The sequence below is a fragment of the Polyodon spathula genome, chromosome 10 (assembly GCF_017654505.1).
Source record: "Polyodon spathula isolate WHYD16114869_AA chromosome 10, ASM1765450v1, whole genome shotgun sequence".
NCBI classification, from domain to species: Eukaryota; Metazoa; Chordata; class Actinopteri; order Acipenseriformes; family Polyodontidae; genus Polyodon; species Polyodon spathula.
In genome coordinates, this window is record NC_054543.1 from 27,002,965 (window position 1) to 27,017,265 (window position 14,301).

Below are 14,301 nucleotides of genomic sequence, written 5' to 3' on the forward strand. Positions count from 1 at the left end.
TTGGTCATTTTGTACTCAGTTGTATGAAGGTCTCTGTAAATAGGGCAGTGGCAGTTTTACTGTGAGTACACTGATATAAAGTACTACAAAATAAATCACTGGTTTGGTTACACTCTCTTCTGTACCTCTCACAGGGTTTCGGACCAGATTTTGTAGTGGCTTAGCGGCATATTATACAAAATTGGTATGTAGTCTCTGGTACTGATGTAGTGTTATTTTCAGGTACGCTGGAAAAAGTGGTACCCAGCTCACTGCGCTTGCTCGAACAATCCTAGACAACTTCTAAACAACTTCCGCTCAGAAAGCACGGAAGTGCCCATTTAAATCTGGCACGTTATGCTGTTTTCTGTCTTTTTCATCTTTTTAAATTGAATTTATCATATTTTCCCATCATTAAAAAAAAACAGCATGTGAATATTTATCATATGCAATACATTGGGTTTCTTGTACATTTATTTTTACTTGTGCAACTTTGCGGTGGATTTATCATTTTGTCTTACTCGTTTTGAGTTTGTATTCTTTTTAAAGAAACTGATTGTCTGTTTCCAGTTGAAGTTTGCAAAAATATACGTATAATTAATGGTAAATATACCTCCGTTTGACAATAGGAAAACACATCACATCGCAAATGATTGCACCTGTACCAAAAATTAAGAGTTACCGCTTTGAATGTGACAGTGTGCCACTTTCTAACATTATACGAGTCAAGTTTTGGTACGCGTACAACACTGTAACGATGCCCAGCTTTATAACACTACGCCATAACTGCAGATCTTAGGGCTATTCTAATTTACTGATCAATATACCAATGAATATTTACATATCTTATACTGTACTCTTTCTACAGTTCAGCCAATTTATTGGGACAATGTGTGTTTTTCTTTCTTTTGTAAACTGTAAGTTCAGTACAGTAATTCCATTTAGCTAGATGACATTAAACCATAATTGTTGCTCTCTGTAAACAAAACCACTTGCTTTTTCACAGAACAGCCAATTCCTTAGCAGCATTCACCTGCCAAACCTCTTGTAACACAGTCGCTTATTTCCGCCCTTACTCCCTGTTTATCCAATCATCTGTGGGGAAAAGACTGACAGCTTGAAACGAAAGAAGCCCAGTCAAAGAGGCTGTGCGCGCTTCCGTCCTTGCCTCGGTTTGTGATAGGCTTGGAGCATTTGGGGCTGTGTCGGGGAGAGCGCGTGTTTTGTTTCTTGCCCAATCAGGTTCCGTTTGTTTTGTTGATGCTCGTTCGCGAGGGGAGACTCGTGAGAGCGGCCGTAGTGTTTCAGTCTGAGATTGGATTCAACGTGGTGTGTGTAAGATTTGATAGACAGTAGTTGAGTGCAGGCGGTGAGTAAGCGTGTGATCAAATTTAATAGCGGAGGAGCTATACCAGATCTAAGACCATCTTCTTACAGACAACTGGACACGGTAAGCCTAGTGGTACTACTGTTTGTGTAAGAGAGGGTAGAGAGGGATGCGGTTCTGCAATTCTTATGTGCCTGTGCTAGAGTATTAGTATTCATGCTGGTGAAATTAAACAAGCGGCGTTATTAAAAGCTGGGTTTGTAAATGTCTTGCGCTAGCGTGACTGGGTGCCTGATGCACTACACGGGATCTACATAAATACCAACAACGTCAATATTGTTGATTTTTTTTTTTCACGTTGTTAAAACCGCAGTGGTTTGTAAACTAAGATCCATTAAATGTATCTATCAATTAGTTGTGAGTCGTCCAGTAGGGACACAATAAATGAATTAAGTAACAGACTAGGGGTTGAATTGAATTAGGCTAACATGCTGTTGCTTAATTAAAACGAAACTATACATTGATTCCCACACTCCCCTCGTTATTTTATCAATCCCATCATGAATCATCAAACGCATGCATGAGCAGAAACTTGTGTAATTGTATGTCTTAGTATTATTAATAATTTAATCTAGTGTTATGTACATCTTTATTAAAACATATATAATACTGTAGATACAGTGATTCCTGACCAGCTTGCAGTGTTTCTTGCAATGTTTCTGTGATATAGTTTACTGGGCTTATCTTTTTGATGAACTCTTTGACAGCTGGCGGGGTTCAGAATAACATGTTAAGTAAATGTTACCAGCAGTCCAGATTCTTGTAGGTTCAATCTATAGTAAGTTAGGCCTTGTAGTACATTAGCCCTGGTGTAATTCAGTCTGTAACTGACAAATACAATCTTAATTACGTGTTGATTGAGTGTTGATTGGGAGTTGCAGAGACAGGCTAACTGACTGCTATGAGAACATGACCGTACATTTGCATCCTTACTCCTGACAGATCTGTAAAGCGCAAATAACGCCTGTAGGTTAGTCTCATTGGTAGTAATTATATGTGGGTTCAGACCAGATGAGAAATCATTTTCTGTGTGAGTACAGCTCGCTTGGTTTTACGTTAGTAACAGATTTTCTACAACCTTTTATGCCTTACAGTAGTGAGTGTTCGCTGTACACCACTCTATGGGAATGGACAGATGGTGACAGGACAGCTTTGTGTTTAAATAAATTACTGTAAACATAACATGTTCTAGGGTACCAGTGCGTTTATTTGGTGGGTAATTTCCTGTTTGAATTTTGACCATGATGGACCAGCAGCAGTGCAATTGCTGAGTAAATGGTTTGCTATCCCAAATTAGCTTGTTAGTTGGAATGTGTAGAGGCCAGATTTAACCTTCTACTGACCAGTGAAGGCAGGAGGTACAGTCAGCGTGTTATGGCTTTTGTCATGCTCATTTAGAGACTAACACAATCCCTGTAATACATTGGTAGCCATTAGTGCAGCTTTTGGCCAGTCTGCAGCAATTCGTAGCTGTCTGTGAAAGATACTTTTTGTAGGGTTATGTGCTCTCACTCCCCCCCAGATGGTCTCCATCCACGTCTTTTAGGAAAGTGAACACCTGTCTTGCTCACTGGGCTGCAACCCAGCTCCCAATTCCTCCTTCTATCTTCCCTGGCACTGTGAGAACTCTGCATTCTGATGCAATGGTGCGACACACTGGCACACTAGTTAACTTGTACCGCTGTGGATGTTAACTTACTGTTTCTTGCCATTTGGTGGTGCCCAGAAAGGAAAGTGACATTTGGACATTGAATAAGAGTTATTTTATGGTTTTTTGTTTTCTTAGTTTTTCCCACAAAAGACCCTTTCCATTCTAAATACCTTCCAAACTAAATCAAACATTGCCCAAGGCTTTGGAGTGTGAAAATTAACATTGCAGATTATGTGGGTTACATGGTCATAGAGTGTTGTACGGTTACCCTATAATTAAGGACTGAATAAAAAGGACAGTATTTCTTTCCTAAAACTAAAAGCTTAATAATGTGCTTCCTTTTATTTTTTTGTGCACGGATTGGAGGAGGACAGGTTGCACACAGCATCTTCCCAGCCACTCAGTACATCTTGTCTTGTGAAACCACTGCAGTAAATTGCAGGAAGCCCTCGGTTTCAGACCCCAAAGCATTGAGGGATACTGTTTACTGTACACATTTAATTTGCCCCAGTTTTACTTACCACTGTTCAGCAAGTTGTCTATATGAAGTTTAAGTTTTTATCTTTTTCATGTTTGGGCTGTTTTATTGTTTTTGTATTTCTGTAAAGGACATTACATACAAAATTAAATGTGGAATTGTATTTGTATTTCGGTTTCATTTTGGGGAAAATCATAACCGTTGCATCCCTGCTTTGAACTCAAGCTGGAATACTTGATAGTGTAGAGTACAGCATAGCCTATATGGAAAATCCTGCATGTTTTGTTCATACTGTGCTGTGTGCTTTTCCATAATTTGTTTTAAAAGCCTGAGGTAAATGATGCACTAAATGATAATGAAACGAGGCAACAACCTCAAAACAGAGTTTTCTGTGTGAAAGAAGCACAGCATGAAACGCAAATTCTCCTTAAATAAAATACTAATATCTGTTTTGTGCCTTTTTAAAATACTGTTTAGTAAATTTATTTTGTACTCCACATGTATTTGAGCACTGCAGTAGCCTGTAACATTAACCAGATGGTTGCAGTTTCTTCTGTCAATTAGCTGAAAAAAACATCCCGTAACACCCATCTTAAACCTAGGATATGAAATAACATCTGTTCAGCAAATCCTGTTGAAAACAAAGAAGAGTTATCTTTTTACTACTGAGTCTTAGATGATAACATACAAACTTCAGCTTTTGTGCATCTTTAGTTTGCATGTACACTATTTAAGGGATAACGATGTTACTGTGTTATGCTACGAGTTAATAATAGAACTCCCGAGTCAATACATTATTTGAGCAAGAAGTGCCAGTGTCACAATTTTTACAACTTTTTAAATGTACTTACCTTTGTCTGAAATACCATTGTTGTTCACTGAGAGTTATTTTTGAGAGCAGTGCTCAGGCGTCCGTGTGAAGCGTTTCAGTGTTTTTTTTTTAGAACAGGTGTTGTTAATTAGTGTTGTATTTTTCAGACATACTTTATTTGCAGTTCTGTTATTCAGTAATAGCTAGCTGAATGCCATTTAGTTGCTTTTGTTGGGTAAAACATATCTGAAGTGTTGATGAAGTCTTTCTACAGAATGTAGAAATTGGTCCAAATTGCCCAGTATTTTACTTGAGCATTGTTAATTAAGTATGGACAGACTGTACTGCGCTGAACTGTAAATCTGCATTGTGACACACATTGACCTCCACTTTTAATATAATTTTAGCCAAAAAAACGATTTGCAGGAAAGAGCAGCTTGGGAATCGGGTTGAGTTTTAATTTGGGTTATATTTCTTTATATTAACAAATGTAATTTAATTGGGGTGGAATTATTGCTGTCTGATACACTGACTGGTCAAAAAAAAAAGAAAAAACCCAGAGAATACAAATCAAACTATTATTATTATTATACATTTATGGTAGTGTGATGTCATGATCAGCTCAACCTAAAATAAAAAAAAAAAAAAAAAAAAAAAAAGAGGTATTTTCACACTGGTGAGTATCTGTGCAACTGTCAGCATTTACCAGCACATCCATCAAGGGCAGTTTCCTGAGTGTTCTGGAATGGCAATGTTTGCAGAAGGCTACTCTGGAAAGCACAACGGATCGCAAGTGGGTAGCGATGGATCGAGCCTGCAGATGTTTGAAGCCAATTGGGACAAACAACATGTGCTTTACAAGCCCAAAACACACAAACCTTAACTGAAACCTTGCTGTTTCCTCTGGGAAGTTGCCAGCCTGTATCTATTTATTGTGTACTTGAGACAGTAATTATCAGGTAGTATGCACTTTAGGGTTACAGTAGTACTAGATACAAAATGTTATCCAAATCAGATCATTGGTTATTTAAGAAAGGTGAAAACAGAAACTGGGCACGCTTTGACCTGATTCATGTATTTCCCAGCAATAGTAACCAAGTTTTTACTTATCTCATTCATCTTGGTAGCGTCACTTGGCGTCATTACTTTTTATTTAAGCCGTGTAATGCCTCGTGGAGTCCACTGTTCTGTTTCCCCCGTATGGCGTCATGCCATTTGTGACCTGCTTTTCAGTAAATCAATCATATTCCATGGACCAATTGAAAAACTTGTGTCAAAATGTAGCTAAAATGCAAAAATGGCAGTTCAATACACAAATCAGGGATGGGTAGATTGTATTCACGAAAGAAAAAAAACATCTTGATCATTTCTTTTCCTTTTTAGCTTTAAATGACTGTTAAACACAATTTTATCAATAAAAAATAAGCTCAATGCTTGGATGCATCCTACTCTACCTTTTATCTGTAATCTGAGGGCATTCAGATTTTTTTTTTGTGGCTATGGGTCAGGCACACTTTTTTTTTTTTTTTTTTTTTTAAATCAAACAAAAATATAACCAAACAGGCACTCTCTGTGACTCATTTGTAATAGCAAACCTCATGCAGGGCAATAGGTAGGGTTTTGGGCAAGTGGCTTAAAAAGATCTGGATAGATGCAGTTACGGTATAACTTGAATAGGCTTCTCTACTGGTTTAATTGAGCATTAAGCTGGTCTGCTGATGAGAGTAGCAGAGCCATTGATCTGCAGAGATGAGTGGTAGAGCTGAGGGCTGATGATCTCTTTTTGCCATTCATGCCTGAATCTTTTTCCTTCTTTTACTCCTGCTTGCAGGCAGCTCAGGGACTGCTTATTTAAGTCTTTCCTTTATCTTGTGGTCCCAACAGCACTGGGCTTTGTTTGAATGGATTTGATTAATTTACTTTGGGCCATTGTAAGACCAGCTCTCTAATGCATACTGCTACCTTATACAGCATTTTTGACATTTAATAATATATTCTGTCAAATCTGTTTGTGTTTCTTTGATTGTTTTAATCTACAGAGTTAAAATATTGAGTCGGGCAGGTTAGGGAGACCTGAACCATGTTTGGTCCTAAACTGAATGCATTCGGATCTGGTGATGATTGCTAACGCAATTCTGTCTATAGGAAGCAGATGGCTGAAATACCACTTCTGAATTTGGCATCTTGCATGACCCCTGTGAGCCAACGTTCTGTTTGAGGCAGCATTGCCATCTGTTATGGTTTTCTGGACCATTTGTGATTTGTTCACACTGTCCAACTACTTTTTTCCATAATTACTTATTTATTTACACACGCACTGATTTACAAATATTTGCACTGCATAGTGTGCAGTCCGAATGGAGAAATACTGGAGTTTAATTTCAATTTGAAACATCCATTTCAAATTATAGAAAAATTATAGAAAAAATAAAAAGTATTTGATTTTGACCTTTCGAGTTTCTGTTGGTTTGTAAGAGACTGTTTATTTAGTTTTTTTTGTGTTTGTATGTTTTTTCATTGGATAACAACTCATTAGGTTATCGGGATCAAGGAAAAAATATCAGCATAGGTCAGTGGCTTTGACGACAGTGGTGATTTTGATAGAACAATAATCCCTCCCAGTATTTGTCAGGTCCACCAATGTCACAAATGAAAAAGGGTTAGTTGACTTATCTGTGCAGAGGAAACCTTTCTCCATTTACATAAATCTGTCTATTTGATTGTTTTGCTTTCTTACTTGCTTGAATTAAGAAGTGGTACTGCATCCTGTGTAAACATCTGGAGAATTCACATGATGCTGTGTGCCGATGTTCTCTCTTTTCATTCCAGTACTGTGAGTCCCAACAAGGGTATTTAAACCCACGTTCACTGTAGGTTTCCAGATGTTGCTAGCCTCTTTCTGCCTAGTCCTGTGATCCAGTATTTAAGTACGTCTATCATACCTGCAGAACACCCATCATTTTGTTGTTTAAACAAAAGGTTAATCTAGTAAATCATGGGGTATACTTTATTAATCCAAATAGTGACTGATTTAATAGTCATAATCTAATAGACTGTCAGGGGTGTGCAATTTTTTTTTAAAAAACTTCTTGTCTAAGGCACAAAATGCTAGAAGAATCTACTTGACCTTGATAAAATCTATTTATTTATTTTGATATATTTCTAAACCAAGGAGCTTTCAAAACAACTCTGGGATAAAGTTGTGGAAAGGCACAGATCTTGTGCTGGGGACACTAAAAGGTCACTCTAAAATGTGCAGTTTTGTCACACAACACAATGCCACAGATGTCTCAAGTTTTGAAGGAGCGTGCAATTGGTATGCTGACTGCAGGATTGTCCACCATAGCTGTTGCCAGAGAATTGAATGTTAATTTCTCTACCATAAGCCGCCTCCAACGTCGTTTTAGAGAATTTGGCAGTACGTCCAACCGGCCTCACAACCGCAGACCACGTGTAACAACACCAGCCCAGGACCGCCACATCCGGCTTCTTCATCTGCGGGATCGTCTGAGTCCAGCCACTCGGACAGCTGATGAAACTGTGGGTTTGCACAACCGAAGAATTTCTGCACAAACTGTCAGAAACCGTCTCAGGGAAGCTCATCTGTGTGCTCGTCGTCCTCACCAGGGTCTTGACCTGACTGCAGTTTGGCGTCGTAACCAACTTCCGTGGGCAAATGCTCACCTTTGATGGCCACTGGTATGCTGGAGAAGTGTGCTGTTCACGGATGAATCCCGGTTTCAACTGTACATGTCAGACAGATACTAACTGGTTTTCTGATCCACGCCCCTACCTTTTTTTTTTTTTTTAAGGTATCTGTGACCAACAGATGCATATCTGTATTTCCAGTCATGTGAAATCTATAGATTAGGGCCTAATGAATTTATTTAAATTGACTAATTTCCTTATATGAACTGTAACTCAGTAAAGTCTTTCAAATTGTTGCATGTAGCGTTTATATTTTTGTTAAGTGTATTTGGCCTAAATGCAAAGCGTTATATCTGGCGCAAACCCAACACAGCACATCACCCAGGTAACACCATCCCTACAGTGAAGCATGGTGGTGGCAGCATCATGCTATGGGGATGCTTTTCATCAGCAGAGTCTGGGAAGCTTGTCAGGGTAGAGGGCAAAATGGATGGAGCTAAATGCAGGTAAATCCTTGAGGACAACCTGTGTCAGTCTGCAAAAGGCCTAAGACTTGGATGGAGATTCACCTTTCAGCAGGACAATGACCCCAAGCACACAGCCAAAGTGACACTGGAGTGACTTAAAAACAAAAAAGTGAATGTCCTAGAGTGGCCCAGTCAAAGCCTGGACTTGTATCCGATTTTGAGAATCTGTGGCAAGACTTGAAGATTGCTGTCCACCAACGATCCCCATCCAACTTGACAATTTTGCCAAGAAGAATGGGTGAATATTGCACGATCCACATGTGCAAAGCTGGTAGAGACTTACCGTAAAAGACTCACAGCTGTAATTGCTGCCAAAGGTGGTTCTACCAAGTATTGACTCAGTGGTGAATACTTATCTAACCAAGACATTTCATTTTTTACAATTTTTTATTAACTGTTTCACAATAAAAATTCTCTTGCCTCTTCAAAGTGTTGAGTAGGTTGCGTAAATCAAAGGAAAAAAAATCCCATTGAAATGCATCAAGATTTTAGGTTGTAACACAACAAGCTGTGAAAACATACAAGGGGGTGAATACTTACTATAGGCACTGTATATGTGTAATGAGCAAAGTATAATGACAGAACATGTTGTCCCTCACACAAATCTTGTTGTCCCGGGTGTCGGGCAGTATAAATTGCATACCCCTGAACTATAGAATTATACCTAAAGAATGGATGTTTTGTTAATTCCTATTGGCAAATGGCTTTGTGTATTGGCAAGATTTTTGGCATTTGAAATGAGCGTGTTTTTATCCAGTCTTCTTGAAGAGAGAGCATGTTGGTGTTCTGTGACGCTGATGAAAGTCTTTACTAATAACCACCAACAGCACTCAGTTCCCATATGGTATGAGTGCAGATGTACTTTTGAAGGATACTTGAAAGCTCTTCTTCTACAGTTGGTTTAATAAAACCCATAGGCTACATCTTCGGTAATAAATACGCATAAAATATGAAGGCTCCGCTTTCCAACTGTTACTGGACAATGTCCGCTTCCTGACTTTAATAAAAGATTAAGTGATTATTCTTGAATCCAGGCTACATCCAGTTGCTTGTCTAAAATGTTACAAAATAACACAAGTTTAATAATTTTTAGAAATTTCTCAAAAATATATAATTATAGAAAAAATCTTTAGTAGAAAAAGTTTTGCTTTTGTGGACGTGGAAAAAGTTACAAGAAATAGATGTCTACAATTACCATATTACTTCAATTTGGCACCGCTCTCGTATTAAAGACGCCCTTATATTGACGCCACTATCAATAAAGAAACATTTGGGTATTTTTTCTCCCCAACTAAAAAAAACACATGGTAAAGAAATAAACATGTAGCACTGACTGTACATATAACGGCGAAATCTAGCATGTAAATTACAAACTAATGTACACATATATGGCAAGTACATTTTATTTTATGGTAGTCCAGTTCTGAAAGAAAATCCAAGATAAACTATGTACAGGACCGCAATCCTTCTGAAGTTCATATAAGTGGCTTTGTTTTGTTTTTAGTTCAATTGTAATTCCTGTACTCAATCCATTACAAATAAAAAGAATATACTTACTGTCTATAAGAAGATTTAGTTTCAGTTTCTGTTGCAGAGAAATTACAAACAAGCACGTTACAGTGAGAAAAAAAATAACAGCGTAGGATATATTGTAGTTTTTACAGAAATCAAGCTGATATTCTGAGGTAATTTTTGGTGCAGAAAAACATCTACGTCACACTCTTGGACTTAACTGCCACACCAGCAATGTCCTGTCCCTTAACAGCCAATGCACACTCCTGATTTGCTGGTACAATACTCCCCTGACCTTCCAACTCCCACCTAATAGTCTCTCTGTAACTGTCACCGATAAATGTACTGTAGTCAAAGTAGGTTAGCCACATATGCTGCTACATACAGGTAGGCTAGCATAACAGTGTAAGCCGGTAAAGTTTAGCTGGGTTCACAAAGTGAACAATGTCCAAGACGAGATTTCTTCGCTCTGTGCCCTATTTCCTTAGGCAAAAGTTTTTTCTTTTGTTTACTGAATTAAAATACACAGAACTCAATGAGCAGCAACTTCACAGCGTGTATCTTCCAATTAAAGCAACAGTAGCATAATATTGCGCAAACCACCAAATAATAATTTTTGCTGTAATGCATTCAGAATAAAATAACACCTATCATATAGCAACCTAAATATTCTACATCTTTTTAATTCTAACTAATAATATAACAGTCTTAGTGTAAATATTGTAACCTGGCCAAAATAGAAAATACATTCCAACATTACAGTAGTTTAACATTACTAATTACAACAAGGATCCCTGGTTGTACTTTTAGTGGTCGGTGCAAATGTTGCCATTGCTCCATCTGTTCACAGAAAGTCAACAATAGATGTTTTACATTAAACTACAGTCCAGAGTTTAAAAAAAAAAAAAAAAAAAAAAAAAAAAAAAAAAAACCCTTTCCAACTCCAAGTATCTTGCCTTTTACTGCCTTTCACTGCATTGTTGTGCTTAACATTTAGTATGTCTTTATATTCATCATAATGTTTAATTACCTTTCTAATTTCAGTGTTAACCAAGTTTGGATTACTTCTTTTAGCACTTGCTATATACATGTTAAATGGCTGTAACGTATATATTGAAAGGCTTCATTTAGCCATTTTCTTTAGAGACATGGGCTCTCTTTGGTTACCATACACAGTTAGAAACATACTGAAAATAAATAAAATATATTGGGCCAGATAATATTGCTTCCGGGACAGTAAAAACACTAGCTCAGTGGCTCAAGGGGCCAGTAGTTAAAAATCTAAATGTAGAGCCCTGCCCTGCTCATCAAAACAGGTATAATTGCAATGTTCTTTATTTTCTTGATTATTCAGAGCAGTGTGATTTTGTGATACTTTAGAACAAGTCTTTCCTAGTTCCATAAATAAAAATACATACCTTTTGGGGTCCACAAGTGGCTCACCTGGTACGACCGTGTAGTGTGCTGTTGAGTCATGTATTCAGGGGAGGACAGGTTTGTGTGCGGGTTGTGCAAAGTTGCTGGTCTTCTCTGGCAATTCTGCAGGGAGCTTCTCATTGGCTCCTGTGTGTAAGGGAGGCAAAATCACCAATTTTTTTCTACTTCTCGCTTTACAGTGCACCTGGTGAACCTAAGCAGACATCTGCAGCACTGGCCTTTGTCCTCCCTTGGAGTAAAGAGGCAATGGGATAGTACCCTAAACTGGGAACTGCTTACCATCTTAGGAAGTATGATTTTTATCTCATGAGCACGGATATGAGCAGAAGCTGTATCTGGTGAAGAGGAACTGTGCATCACACTTCCTCTAAGACTAGTATGGCCATTTTAGATCGTTTCCTGATGGCAGTACACATTTTTAACCCCTTGGCTAAAACCAGTCACATGAGATATATTTTGTATTATTTTAAATTCTGCTTATAACCTTCAAATTTACCTTTCTGGTCTACTTATTCTCTCTGCTGTCTAAATAATAAAAAAAAAGGTTATCAGAGTAGTTTAAATGCTTCATGACAATGGCACTTTTTATTCCTTCAAGCAATGCAAACAATTTGGACGGGGACGGCAACTGACATTTGTGGTGTCATTTCATTGTTAAATAAATATAGTTTGCAGAGAGAGATCACAGCAGTGCGTGCTAAAACTAGTTGAGCCCACACTGGGTGCTGTACATCTGCTCGCATCACAGAGCCACCGCTAGGGTGGAGGATTCTTAAGCTTGTAACCAAAAAGAATTGATATGATTACAGGGCCAGGACTTGTAGTATGGTCAAAATCTAAATATACAACCATTTTTGTTGTTGATGACCAGATTAATAGAGTCACACTGCAGTCCTGCTAACCAAAATAATGTGGCTATGATTTTTTTGTAAAATGTAAACCGATTCAATAGGAATTAAGTTCAGTGTGTTGAGAGCTCAACTCCTTCAATAGTGCTGTTGTTTTGCCAGCATCCCCACCCCTTTTTAATTCTTTTGCAGGAGTTAAGAATGCAGTTAGGGTTTGCTTCCCTCTAAAAAAGTGGCATTTTGTATTCGTGGTGGTTTCCACAGACATTGTAATTGTGTTCGAGCTCAGAAATGTTTAATGCCTGAGATCTCTGTTGTAGCTCTTGTCAAGGTCACTTAACAAGAAAGCAAAGCGTGTATGCTGTCTGTGATTGTGGGAACAAAACAAATCACCAAATGAAAGACAGAACTGGAACAAACTGAAAAGTTTTTGTTTTATTACAAAAATATGATTCTGCATAGTGATACAACTGCTGTACTGTGCACTAATAACCTTTTCATTTTAATTGCTGATTTTCACTAGTATTGCTGTGAATTTCTAAATTCACATAGTGATACTTTTGTCATCTACAACTATTAAACACTAATAGTGCAGAATTTAGAAATAGAAAAAGCAACTTAAATTCAACGAAAAAACTGATCGAAATACTTGTACAGTGCTTTTGTTGAAAAAGGATACTTCATTTAACTGTTTTTAAATGAAATTAAACTATTTTTGTGAACTGTTTTAACTTTAGTTGAAAGTTCAAGTGCTAAGATAAACTAAATGTATTTAATGACAAATGTTTTGATTGGAAGTCTCTGTCAGTTCCTTCAGAACGTTGACTTCTAGTTGAAACATTTAGTTTAGAATTTATTTAGTTGCTTTTGTTTAAATTTAAGCTTTATATTTATATTTATGGATAATATACTCTCTCAGCAAGCTGAATACCCAGGAGTGCTCTCTACGTTTGATGCTGTTCAAGCACGCATCAAATACATGTAGCAGTTCATGGCTGAATTAAGACTTTTGTTCTTGCCGGATTTCAGTGGTATGAGGAGCTAGTTGAAGCTGCCCTACCACTAGGGATGTAAATGTCGTTTAATAAAAAATATGTTTAAACTGTTTGATTTCTGTCGGTTTAACCGTAGTTACACCATCACACTAAATGCCCTTTTAAATAAATATCTTTTCCACATATATTAAGTCTTGAGTTGACATTTGTTTACCAAACAAAGAGGCATCTTAAGAGCAGAAATCCTCTTTAATTGCATCATGATTGTATAACATTGATGATATGTGTACCGATACACCTTTCTAAGTTTCTAGTATCTCCTTCATAGTTAATCTCGATCCACTACAGGGGACACTGCTTTCACATTAAATAAAATGCCATTTAAAAATAATTAATAAATACACGTTACCATCCCATAAACTTAGCGTAGCAATCAACAATTCATTTTTCAAGATTCTTGAATCCATGCTGCGAATTAATTTTAAAAGGAAGTAGGTAAAAGACAAGATTTTTTTTTTTTTTGTTGCTTGAAATTACCACTATAAACTGCAACTTTAACAAACTCTGCCCACAACTACCTAACAAAACAAAACAAAAAAAACACTGTACTCGCCAGAGAGGAACGAAAATGTCATCTGTTATCATAGAGCAATAAAAATTACAATATTTTACAGCCAACAGTAAAAAAAAAAAAAAAAAAAAAAAAAAAAGAAGAAAATGACAAATGCTTCTAGACTGCCAGGGCTTACGAGATCGTACCACAAGGATAGCAGCTTTTGATGTTGTCAGTGAGAGAAAAGATAAATATATCTCGTCCTTGGAGTGATCAAAAATATCGGGGCTAATCGGATCAGCGTTGTCACTTGATTCCCCTTCATTACTCCTGTTTCCAACACTTCTTTCTTCAGAAAACTGTCAAATGTTTGATATTTATAAAGCAACTTTTATTTTAAACTCACTTCATAGAGTAAAACATGGCAATAACAATAACAACGTGTTAACATACCTGTTTCTTAAACTAAAATGTT

General features: G+C 37.3%; 1 protein-coding gene across 4 annotated transcripts in view; it reads left to right on the forward strand.

Moving 5' to 3' along the window:
• Positions 1 to 1,248: 1,248 nt before the first annotated feature.
• Positions 1,249 to 14,301, forward strand: part of LOC121322038 (double-stranded RNA-specific editase 1-like) — a 181,146-nt gene continuing 168,093 nt past the window's right edge. For all 4 annotated transcript variants that reach the window (XM_041261488.1, XM_041261484.1, XM_041261487.1 and 1 more), the window contains exon 1: positions 1,249 to 1,429. The gene's annotated coding sequence lies outside the window, so the exon portion shown is untranslated. The remainder of the gene's footprint in view (positions 1,430 to 14,301) is intronic.